Here is a 13,050-nt window from a genome sequence, read left to right as displayed (position 1 = left end):
AAAGCAAGGAAGGATTAGGCCCTCTTTTTGGAGCATTCCATGGGCCGGGGCTTCAGCTCTTGTGCAGTGGATTAGAAGTGGTATCATGGTATTACCACACATGGGAGACTAACACCTGTTGCAATATTTTTAAAGCAGGCCAGAGCATGCAGGGTTAAGTGTCATGTTGGGTGATGTGTCTGGTGTGTCAAGCCACAAAAAGTGGAGAACAGGCTGCATGGAGGGCCAGACAAGTGTCAGCTGGGAATACTCATGATGGTCCAAGGCAAGGGAGCAACCAAGATGTTGGCTTTTCAGTGCTGACTGTGAGGTCTGTGGCTGCTTTGTATCTATGGACAATTTAGAGTTCACAACCAGATGCAGAATAATGCAGAGAAGCCAGACAAAATCAGTCTTCTCATTTCTAGTTAAATGGTCACTACTGATTTTTCTCATGAAGCATTTTGCTTCATCTATATGGCAGCCATGGATAATGGCTGTCATACTGTTCCCAAGGAATACTTTTTGGAAACTGGTCCTTTAAATTTGGCAGAGCAAAACATCTTTGGTTCTAACACAGTCATTTTGAGATTTGATCTTCCTCTCAGGCTGGTAAGCATTCGTAAATTCTTTTTCTTCCTTCTTTTACTTTGAAGTGTTGCTGAGGAAACTTGATGACTTTAGCACACTGCCTGTGATAACATTGATAAAAATAATCTCCATAGCAGTCTGGAGTCCTCTGAGAAGCAGACTGCATGCACAGCTCAGACAGCTTACAAAGCTCTGGCAGTAGGGAAGCATGGCCATGGCCCGGGATGTAGGGTAAAACAAGCCCTATTTCTTGTAGCCTGCTCAGCCAGGAGGGTCTGGGGACAATGGTCACGCTCAGATTACTTTTGCAGCTCTTAAGTTTCCCTGTTCGTAGCCACTTTTCATCTCTGGAGGTTGAGGTCCCTATTTGGCACGCTGGGCAAATGTGTTTTGAATTGCCACTCAGTGTATGTCTGAGCACTGAGATGGACACTGGGGCTGCTCGTAGTGCAGGTCAACATGCATTATGTTAGCTCTCTAAATGACAGGAATGGGACCACTTATTTTTGAGGAATCTCAGCTATACCTTCCTCTAAGTTCTAATTATTTACACACACAGGAAAAGAGACTTTTCTTAACTTAAGGCAGTAGCTAACTATCTAAAGATCTCATTACTTCAACAAACTCATTGCTTTACTAACCTGTTTAAATTTATTTTTATTTAATTTATTTTACTGTGTTGGATCCATATCTTTTAAAAGGACAAAGGCAATATGATTAATTAGAAAGCAGCAACATCTGCACTGAATGATTTGTACTGCTTAATAAAAAATTTTGAAAGTGAAATAAAGATTGAGACTACCATGAAATACCTGAGTGTAACTGGCGTAGCTTTTGCAGCCTGTTAATAAATTTCAATTAGGTCATAATAAAATAAAATAACAGATAAAGGAAAGTTGGCTGATACATTTAATTTAATTCTCATCTTGGTAAACAGCTTGCCCAAAATGTTTAGACAGTTATGGTGTGAGAAACAAAGTGCTTTGAGAAATCCCCCTTCCTGCCTTGGCAAACTCCAAGAATATTATAGCAAAATGTTTCCAAAAAGGGAGCTGAATTCATATCTTGTGATGGAAGTTGCTTTATTTGCTAATGATATGCAATAGGAGACAAAAAAGCACCATGTAATAGCACCAAATTGTTTCAGTGAGTGTGACTGAGGAGAAAGTCAGATGGACTTTCTTGAGTGAATGAAAGATAAAATTCAAAGAAGGCTAGAAAGCAACATGTTTTTGGAAGAAACATCTGGAACTCTGAATTATCCTATCACCACAGAAAAAGATCTTAAGCAAAAGCCAGCCAGCAGAGATAAGGGAAATCTTGCTGTAGGTCTTGTGTGTCTTCCACTGAGTCACCTAGACATGGTTGGAAACTGAACTGCATCCTGAGAGTTTGACTCAAACCCAGTATGGCATGTTTCAGATCTGAAAATCAGTATTTGGGTGGTGTGGTGAAAGTTTTGCATTCAGCAGATTTGCATACCAAGAAAGAGGATGTCAAACAATTAAATGCTCTGATACCTTCACAGTGATGTGGCCTCATCAGAAACACTGTGCTCAGTTTAGTCAGCCAATCTTAAGACCAGATTTAGACTTTCTTCTAGAAAGGAGATAAATGCCTCTGCAGATGCTGAAATGGCCAGTCTTGAAGATAACGCTGTGGACTAGCTGGGGTGATTCCTCTGATACAGTGGTGCATTTCCTTTGTCTCTAGCATGTTAAATATTTAGGCAATGACTGTTTCATTTCCTGACGTTTCATTCATCTTGTTTAAAGATGCACTTAACTGATGTTTAATAAAATATTGTGGATACTCTTGAATTTAATGAGTTGCCATGTCAGATTTCATTTAAATCCTTTGATTTTTTGTCTTACATTTATAGCCTAAAGCTCTGTTTTTCATTTTGACCAGAATTATTGCTCTAGCTATTGGCACTGGGTTCCCTGTGTTTACATACCTGCAAAATAAAGATTGAGCCAAACTAAATTAAAACTTAATAATAATAAAACCTCCTCAGAAAACGAAAACAACAACTGAGCTCCATACTTCACCTCCTCAGAAATCCTAAACCACAACACATCAGCAAAAAGTACCTTTTTTGCTTTATTACTCAAGGCATGTTTATGTATTTTGGGCCTGAAATGAATGGGCCCTTCTTAAATACGACATCTGTGTATTTTAAAGCAAGCTAAACCTTTCTGTGGGGATTATGCTAAATTGACACCCACAGAGATTACAGTTTCCTCTTTTCATGTGGAGAGGATGTCACGCCACGTGTTTGTTTTTGTATGTGAGTGTAACCCATGCTCCTGCAGTGCCTAAAACAGGCGGTTTGCTGGGGTTGATTGAAGGATAACATAGCCTGTGTTGCTGGAACTCCAGGTCTCCTGGCATTTTCATGCATGCCTCACATCTATGCAGTCATGGACATCTGTGTGTGTTACGTGCCATACCTGCCTGTGGTCCTGTTATCATCATCTGTGGCTGTAGGTAGTCCTTAGTTACATCCACACGTGAGCTGGAGTGCCACACTCTGACTTGGTGATCCTTGTGGGTCCCCTCCAGCTCAGAATATTTTATGATTCCACATAAAGAGCAGGCACAGTGCTATGTTACTTCACCAGAAACCATGAAGCCTTTTGATAATGCAGAGCAAAACAAAAAGAGGTATGCCCTGCCCCTGATGCTAAAGGGTTTTTCATGGAACAAAATGTCTTTATTCTCTATGTGGCTGACATTTTCTTTTTAAAATGCTTTCTTTTTGAAAAGATGCTTTCTGTTTTCAACAAACTAAGTTTTAAAAACTGCTTGAGGTGAATAATTTTTTCGCTAGGAAATTTTTTGAGATGTGTTCTGATGTTTCAAATTTCCAGGGCAGAAAAACTTGTGGTTCTGACCTTTGAATTATGATTTTGGTCTGTTTGGTAATATCCCTATTTTGCAGATCTGCATACACAGGTATGTAAACAGAGTGGTCACCAGTGGAATAACACAGAGGAGCAGGAACTCCAGAGTTTCCCATGTGAAATCCCAGTCCCCAAGACCACTCTTTATTTTATATTACACAGTGTTACCTGGAAAACAGAAGCATGCATTAGATACAGCTGTGATGAAAATGAACAATGCAGGGGGATACAGTATGGGTAAATGAAGGTGGTATAGAATGTAATCCTATCCCCTAAAGAGTTGCACCTGAGCCAATTACTAAAGATTAGGAGCAGGCCTGATCTTAACAAGCCACACCTGTAGCTAACAAGAAGAGTGTTATAAAATAGTGGATTGGTGGGAACTGAAGTTGGTTGGCTCCTGTGAGGACAAGGAAGAGTCAGTGCCTAGAGGAGCTGCATACCAGAGACATCAAGAAGGCACAAAACTCTAGCAATATGGAACCCTTGCAATGTGTTGACACTAGAACCCTTGTGATATAATGGCAACAGAACAATTCATGTGGGAGTTCCTTTTGGAGATTAAGTTTTGGTATTTCCAATGCTCATATTTGCCTTTTTCTTAAATCCTAAGCCTGGATCTTCTACTGAATTAAATATATCATGTGGAAGTTGTTTACAAGCTTGTTGTTGATTTGAAGTAGTGACCTAATAAGTGTATTTTTGGTCCTTTGTATGAGGTCTTTCAAGTACTGCCTGACAAGCAAACAGCTACTACAAGCATATTCTTAAGAAGCAGATGCTCAGGTGTGCTCTGGTCAGGTAGAAGCAGCCTGTGAAATTAATTGGTGCATGTAGTTACTCATGCCACATTCATTGTAAGATGTATTACCTTCTTTTTATTGTTAATGTAATCTCCTGAGAAAAAAGGTCTGCTGACATTATTAATCTCCTGGCTAAATCAAGAGCCACGTTAAAATCAAGTGTTTCCCCACCACCAGACTCTGTTTAACTAAGTAGCTCAGGGGAGAGGTTTATTCCCCTTTTATAGTGAGTTCAAGTGAGACAAAGGATTTGTGTGGCCAAGGACTAAGTGGAAAAGGCCAAGCTAGTCTTTCTATTATTGTGCCCCTCTGTAAACCAAAACCCCAAATGGTATATAAAATATTTCCCTTCTTGAATTCCAGTAAATCACAAAGTTCTTTCCCCAGTTTTTCTTTACCTCAGCATGGGGCATTTTACTTATAAAGTAGAAAATGTTATTTATATACTTCTGTCCTTTCCTTCCCTTTCCTTTAATGCTTTTCCAGGGATTACAGAATAAGCAAACGCTACAAAAGTAGTTTGAGAAGGTTTAAAGTGCATTAAACTTTCCCTCATTTATGAAGGAGATGATTGAAGTGAAACGTTGATGTTTTTGGAGCTTGCTCTTTCAGGGTTGATAATGAGATTTAAAATTAGGATAAGTAAATACTCTTTAATTAGGCACCTGTTATGTTCTGTTGTGATCAGTGCTTTAAGGGACAAAAATGCCAAGTGGTAGTGACATTTTGTACAATTTTGCAAAGAACATTTGTGCTCACCCCTTGCTTAAGAAATACAATGAGGTTGGCTTTAGTCTGCTAATAGATATTTTAAAATCAGTTTGGGAAAAGTTATTCCTTGAGGTAAAGACCCTGTTTGAAGTGGAAGCTGTTCATCTGAAGAAACATCCGTCACAAGACAAGAAAAGAATGATTTCTTTGTGACTGGGAAATCAATGAGACATCTGTTTTAATGTACAGGCCAGAAATAATGCAGTGAGTTCAAAAGGGAATCATAAAGAAGGCTGCTTTTTGTCTCTCCAGAGTCTGTAGGGTGGGATTCAGCACAAATTTTGCATTAGCAGGACTTCTTGAGTTTGTGTGCTTAACTAAATGGTTGAGGTAGACCTTTTGAGGACTCTGATGTTTACAGTTATATGAGCTACTGGGGATTTGTGTTTACTGACCTCATAAAAGAACTTCATTTGGGTCTTGATTTTGTCCCTGTTTCCCAGACACAGATTGCTCAAATGGCTGATCCTGCCCTGTTCTTGGTGGGGAGCAGGAGCTGGAGGTTGCACAGTCTCTGGGATGCTTGGCATGAGGTCAAAGCACTGACTCACCATGGGCTTGCTCTTCCTGAAAACACCGTGACTGGGCTGCAGGCTCCCTGTTTGGAGGGGCAGCGGGACACGTGCAGACATCACTGCACGTGCTGTGATTGTGTCCATTTGTCCTGCTTGCTTCCTTTCTCTCCTCTGGAGCCCCTGTAAAATTTGTTGGGTCCCTGTTGCCTGTCTTTCAAGTGCATATGCAATGAATTCAGGTTTTCCCTTGCAGGCTCTTCTTTGCAGTCTCTTTAGCTTCCCTGAATAGTAATGGTGTGGGAAGAAGCCAAGAAAGGGTTACAACCACTACACATCAGCTTAGGCTGGAAGGACCCTCCCCACAAAACCCAGATGCCCTGAATGAGACCTAACCCCTTACTTGCAAGGTTTTTTGAGGACGAGAAGAAACAAAACACTGAGTACTCAATTACCCCAAGGCACATTGGATTGGTAGTGTTTTATAGTTCCTTGGTGTGCACACACTGAGGAACCCCCAGGCACTAGGTAATGGGCTTGCTAGAGCCCCGCTGGTATCTGTAGTGTGGAGTCTCCTTACGCCAAAATCGGGCTTGCAGACGTCTGTTTCCAAAGGGAGGAGAGAATAGCAAGAGGATATGCAGCTCTGGCAATGTTTGAAATCTGAGACCAATGGTCACCCTGGAAACAGCATGTTGAAAGTCTGAAAACCCTCCTGGCCGTGCGTGGGTGGAGTAAAAAAAGTCCTGGGGTTTGTGTGTGCAATTCCAACAAGTTGTGCTCGCCAGGAGGGAAAACAGCTACTGAGGGGACACACACATATGTTCTCTGGGGAGCCATCTTATCACCCCTTTACATGGAAAGCTGCTAAAAATGATGATGTGTAGGACATGCTTTCCCTTGGGAAGTGTCAGTGAAATGAATGCATTTTTGTTTCTGTCAGCACAGTCCCATGGAAAAAAAGTCTGTGGAGAGATGCACAGAACAAAATAGTCAAAGATGGGAGAGCTGTGCCCTACCAAAGGCAGCAAAAAAGCCATGCTGTTCCCACTGAAGAAGATGTTTGCATTGCAAATTCCAGCCTGGCTGGTGACAGAACAGGGTCCCAAACTTCTTCATTCCCTGATGTCATGTATGGAGGAATGAGGCAATCTGGCATTCATGGATTGGTTGTGGATGCAGACCCATGGGAGTCTCCCCACGCGCAGGAGCTGCGCAGCCGTTCCTCACGCACACACAGCTCAGCAGCTTGGCTTCTGCTCCCCACGGGACAGCTGGTGGTGACACTGCCCTGGTGTGCTCTTCAGGCTCCAGTGAGATGTATTCAGTGGTTCCCTGAGCGAGCAATGGGTGTCTTGACATCTGACAGCTCATGAAAGACTTTCTTTCTATGAATTGGTCAAATTGTCTTTTAACAATGTGAATTTTGACATCCACGATGCTGTCTGACAATGATTCCCCATTTTAAGCAGACAATGCTTTGGAAAAAACCCTTCCTTTATTTACTTTGACATTACCACCTGGAAACTTCTTTTGATGCTTTTATATCCTTTATCATTTGGTATATTGAAGTCTTGGCTCATATCCTCCTTCTCACTCACTAAGTGAAGAGTCCTAGTCTTTTCGAGAAATTTTTTTACAGCAGTTGTTTCATGATTTTTGTCATCCTGATTTTTGTCATCCTCATTTGTCTTTTTGTGTGCCTTTTCTAGCTATGGTATGTCCATTTTGTGATGGTGGAATGAAAACTCACCAGTATTCACTGTTCAGAAGGTAGGTGCACATAGGCTAATGCAATTGTTTTGATGTCTACTCCTTACCTGAAAAATTCTGGCATTTGATTTGCTTTTGTGATGGCTGTGGGGCAGTCAGTTAAATGGAATTACCTAGTGTGATCCTAAAATCTTGTCTCTAAGGGGCAATAGTGAAGTCTAAGTTAGGATTTGTTTGGTGCACACACATTTATTTACACTGAACTTCATTTGCCATTCTACCTCTGCTGAGACACTTCCTGAACATTCAAAATTACCAGATCCATTTGATCTCCTCTGTTCCATACTTGTTGAATCCTTCCAGGAGCTGCATCAGCGTAGTGATGTGACTTCCTTCTACAAAAGCTGCATGGAGTCTCCCCAGCACATTGGGCTTATTCCTGTGCATCCCTAATCATATAATTTGGAATACTTTTCACCAATTTACATGTGGTTCTGTGCAAAGGAAGTTCCCCAGCATTAAAATGTAGTGACTTCCCAGGACTGGTAACGGGAAGCTCTGTGGGAATCACACTATTCAAAGGAAGCTACTGAATTTCTGTGTATGTAAAGTCAATCATACTTTTCCACTTTTTAGTCTTCATTAACCATTGCTATTAGATAGGATGTGGGTGGACCTTACTGTAATTTTCCTGTTTTTGTATTGATGAGCAGCCTTGCTGGAGCAAGCACTGAAGATTGCAGTCCCGCATGTGTTACTTGTGAATACATCCCATGAAGTTTTTCTTCTCTTTAGGCTTTAACAGAAGCAAAGATTGGAAATGAGGCCAGTGCTGAAATATTAGCTGAAAAATGCAAGACTTGAGTGGAGATTTAAGTCTTGCACAACAAACTTGCAATTTCTGTTGTTGACTGCGTTGTTTCCTGCATGGACTTATTAAAGAAACAGAAAAAACACACCCCTCTATAAAATTAAAACCAGTTACTGTTTCTTCTTTCACTGTTTGCATACCCTGTGATGATTAAAAAGTAGCATCTTGCCTTGATTTGCCATCTTTTTGGAAATAAAAGGGTTTTTTTCCCAAAAAACCCACAGAATTTTCCCAGACTTGTGGACTCCCTTAAAACATAATCTTTATTTGGCTTTGCTTTTTCCATGGACCTGGATAAAATATAGACTACACTAAGAAGAGTCTGTTTATTTGGTACCTCAGAGACTTCTTTGACATGTGTGAAAATGACCTCTGTGCCAAGGATGCACAAGCCTACATGGAGATGAAATAAACAGGGAAAAAATAATCTGAGTGCTTTAAACCAGTGAGAAAAAATGATGTGCACAGGAACATTAGCACTGTGTTTGATATATCTGAACATTACAGAATAGGTGCAATGCAATTAATTTTATTGCTATTTGTCCTTTATTTCTTGGTGAAACTGTCAGCTAGGAAAGGCAGAATAAATCTGATATTAAATTTACAATGCATGGAAAACACTACCTTTCACACTTAATGGAAATATATACATCAAGAGTTTCTTTTATTTATGCATACAGCTAATTCCACTGAGTTCCAAGTACACTGTGTGAGTAAATATACGTATATACATATATATATGTGCACATTTGCAAAATTGAGACTTAAGGACTAACTTTGTTCTGTAGAACCTAATATTTTTGTTTGTGTTGTTTCTTTTTGTTCAACAAATCATAGCCTATTATTTATATTCTGTGAGGGATTGTATTTGCATCCTCCACAGCACATTTTATTCACTGTGGTGATTGTTTTAAGGAAGGTGTACGTTCTCTTATTTTCCTACAGAATATGGCTTAGCTGGAGCATCGGGTTTCAAGTGAAGTATTTTCCTACCTACTTTTCCATCTGAGCTGACCAAGGTGTAATAAAGTTAAAAGCTGGGCTCAATCATAAAATGGGTCAAAGCCTTGAAGAGGACAAAAGTTGTGACTTTTGACGATGGAGTCCTTTGTTTAGGCCTTAGCTGGCAAAATGTATCTAAAAACTTTCAATCTGAGGTGAATCTTAAGTAGTTTTGGGTCCAGGTTTGGGTGATTTTGATTAGATGTCTGTAACTGTCTCTAAGCCAGTGGATTTTGATCCCTGCTCAAGCAGGGGTGATTTATCTACAACTAGTTCAAACACAGTACTTCTCCATGCACTGTGTTTTACTTGACAAAAAAAAAAAACAAAACCAAAACCATGGGAAAAAGTAAAGATAAACTTTAGTTTGACTTTTCTCTGGGTTTCCTGGCAGAGACCTCAGAAAGGAATTATTTCTACAGAAATGTTCTCACCTGCCTCCCTAATTTACTCGGTTAATAGGATGTGTGAGCTCTGTGGAGAGTATGAGATCTTAATATTTGCTGATGGAGTGTTTCACTAGTATTGCAGTGGCATCCTTCTTTATATGACAAACTTAGAACTCTTTATTCAAAAGGAAAGTTTTACAGAACCAAGCAGCAGTAAAACTGGTGGAATTCTGCTGATTTTTTTTTGCATTCAAATTTAGAAAAAAGTAGAAAAAAAAGTAGAAAGAAAAATAGAAAAAATCCCACTTGAACTGTAAAAACAAACAAATACATGAAAGCAATTTACAGTAAGATTCACTTTCTGGATTAATCTTTCTAGGCTTTTAGAATCATTAAGCATCCTTTACATTAAGAAAAGTAAATTTTACAGTAAGAAAAAGTCAGTTTTCTGATATAATTTGTGCAAGGGTATGCGCCTCTTGGTTTTGAAACCTGAAAGTTTTGGTTGAACACATAAAGAAACACAGAATCACAGAGTGCTGGTGTTGGAAGAGGTCTTTGAAGATCATCCAGTCCAACCTCCTTGCTGTGGGAAGGAACACCTTTCACTCGAGCAGGATGTTCAAGGTTGCTCCTTGAGCACTTCCAGTGGTGGGACATCCACAACTTCTCTGAGCTATCAGTTCCAGGGTCTCAACACCCTCACAATAAAGAATTTCTTCATTACATTGAATGTAAATCTACCTTCTTCTAGTTTAAAACCATTACCCCTTGTCCTGCCTGTTGTTATGGAGCCTCTCCATCTTTCTTGAAAGCTGTCCTAATGCCTACCTGAAAGGCTGCAATAGCTGGTTCCTCTCTACTCATATACAAACTTTCCATGCTGTTTATAATCTTTCCTTCTGTAGGAGGAGCTGTTTTCCCTGCTCCAGACTTTGCTGTCAGAAGTGCCACGTGTGCCATGGTGTGTGGTGCCATGTGCTCCACAAACACCAGGAAAGGGACAAGGTGCATCATTACCCTCCATGGGTTGTCATCTCTGTTGGATGCCAGGTGTGCATGTTGTGTGGACATAGCATGGCAGCACTTTCCAAGTTCCCAAATGGACCCTGGTATAGGGGTTCATTTTCAACCCATGTGTTTATTGGTAGGAGTGGAGTTTCCTAAGGAGCTTTATAGTGACTGCTTCTGGCCTTTGTTGGATAGAAAAGCATTTGCAACAAATGAAGTTTTGCTCTTGGAAAACATACATTTTGCCATCTTCAGTCTATCCTATTCTTGCATTGCACAGTGCTCTGACTCCATAGGGAAGAGGTCTTTCTGTTGGTGGAAAAATATTAATAAATGAATGATCTATAAATAAACAAATGGAGACTGCCTAAAGAGGAGTGAAGTTGTTTAAATTAGTAGATCACCAGAGTAGCAGAATTGTTTCTGGGAATAACCCCCTATTACAAAACACTTAACTTTTTCCACATTTCAACTTCTGGGTACAATTGTCCTTTAACACAAATTTGAGTCCAGAATACAGTGTGAACTCATGTGGCTTCATCTAAAGTGCTGTGGAATTCAATTGCTTAATGATTTTTCTTTTTTCAAATTGTTATTTCTTACCATGTGGGCACTATAGAATGCATTTCAAATTCATTTATTCAAACTGAAATAAAAAAGTGGAAAATTCCTCCCAGCAGAGCCTAGCACTGGGGCTTCACAGAGAAAGTCTTGATCATGTTGAATTAATGTCTTGTGGATTTAAAAAAATAATTCAGGTGGCTGACCTAGTATATATGTAATTCTGGCTGAAGTTAGCCACTTTGAAAGATTCGTGATTATGTAGTCGAGCCTGCAGGTCTTAAGAAAAATTCTTGGCATGAAATGCAGAAAAACAGCTTTATAGATTACATGTCTCCCTTACACATACTGTGCCACATAAGAAAAATCAATTCTGTACCTATTAATTTGGCCTGAGGTAGGCCTCAGTTTGGCAGCTTACCCCATCTAATTTGCCAGCTTTATAACATGCTGGATTTAGTTATTTTCTCAGTGGTGAGGATGCCTATTTATTAGGAGGAATAAAAAAGTACTGGGCTAGAATAGACTTTCTATCTCCATTGCCTCTTGTAGTCAATTATTAACAACTTTGGGCTTATGGTCAGGGTACTGTTTCTCTGTTTTAAAAAACAGTTTTAATTTACAGCTAATATGTGTTAGTGATTATTTATACCTTTTGCTGTTATGCTGATCTTTTCTGGCAGTGTTAAGTAGCTTCATCAGTATCTGCATTTGGTGTTCCCTCTGAATAGGAAAATAATTTTGTCTCCATATATATCAGGACCACATTTTTCTTTTACAGTGACATCATAGGTGTGGTTCTTGCTCTTCCTGTTACTGATTGACTCATTGTTTTTTCTGCTCCTCATCAAACTAGTGAAATCCCAGACTACAACAAAAAAAATCTTGGAGATTTCTTGCTCCCTGACCTTACGCTTGGCACTGCTGAATGCTGACTGATTTCTAGAGCTCCATGCCTCAAGGTCATCTGGTTCTTCTCAATGTCCAGACAGAGAAAAACTAAGAAATTCCTTCCCCTTGTGCTCCAATCCCCAAAAAATGCCATCACCTTCAGGGGTGAGTATCCAGTGGATCTGCCCTTTCTGCCAGTGGCAGCATCCTGCAGCATGCCAGGACACACCTTACCTACTGAAATATGTACATGGCAGGTGGTGCACAGGTCAGTTTGTAGGTAACCCACTCTGTGACACTCTGTTCTCTTGATTCTGATTATGGTTTTTAAGTCAGGGGCATGAACAAAAATCTATAGTTTCTTCAAGAACGTCAAGGAAACCTCCCCCCTCAGACCAATTGTTTTACTGTCAGCACATCCCTCTCTGTCGTTACTTTGTTACCATCTTACAATTGTTGAATTCAATTCCTATTTTCTACATCATAGTCTTTTCCCATATGACACTGTAGAAAGAACTTTAATGAAGTCCAGATATAGGAAAACTGGCTCATTTATCTTGTCTGAAAACCTATTATTCTGAAAAGTTCAACTCTTGGTAAACCCATCTTACTCTATACCCCCAGTTTTCCTCTTTCTTCTGTGCCTTTAATGTCTCTGTTGACTCCAAAGCGCAATTTAAAACTGTGGATAAAGATCTGCAGTTCAATGGCTTTTAATAATAAAAATTAATATTTCTCTCTTCTTATAGACAAAGTTTTCTGTCTGGTATTTGCCAAAACGGTAGACTTAGTATGCCTTGTTTTGAATTAGATGGCAAATAGAACAAAATGGCAAATAACCACAGAATCTCAAAGCAGAATAATCCTGCTCCAGTGCAGAAACCACAAATAGACAAGTGAATTCTGGTCTTAGGAGGGGACTTAGACAGGCTCACAACATTGAGTATGCCTATAATAATACATATGCAGACATATTAAATTGAGGCCTGACAACTCTCTAATTCTGTGCAAACCGTACATGATAAACAACATAAAGAGTGAATAGGAGGA

Source organism: Geospiza fortis, unplaced genomic scaffold, assembly GCF_000277835.1.
Source record: "Geospiza fortis unplaced genomic scaffold, GeoFor_1.0 scaffold100, whole genome shotgun sequence".
NCBI lineage: Eukaryota > Metazoa > Chordata > Aves > Passeriformes > Thraupidae > Geospiza > Geospiza fortis.
The sequence above is the reverse complement of the archived record's forward strand: the minus strand, read 5'-3'. Positions refer to the sequence as shown.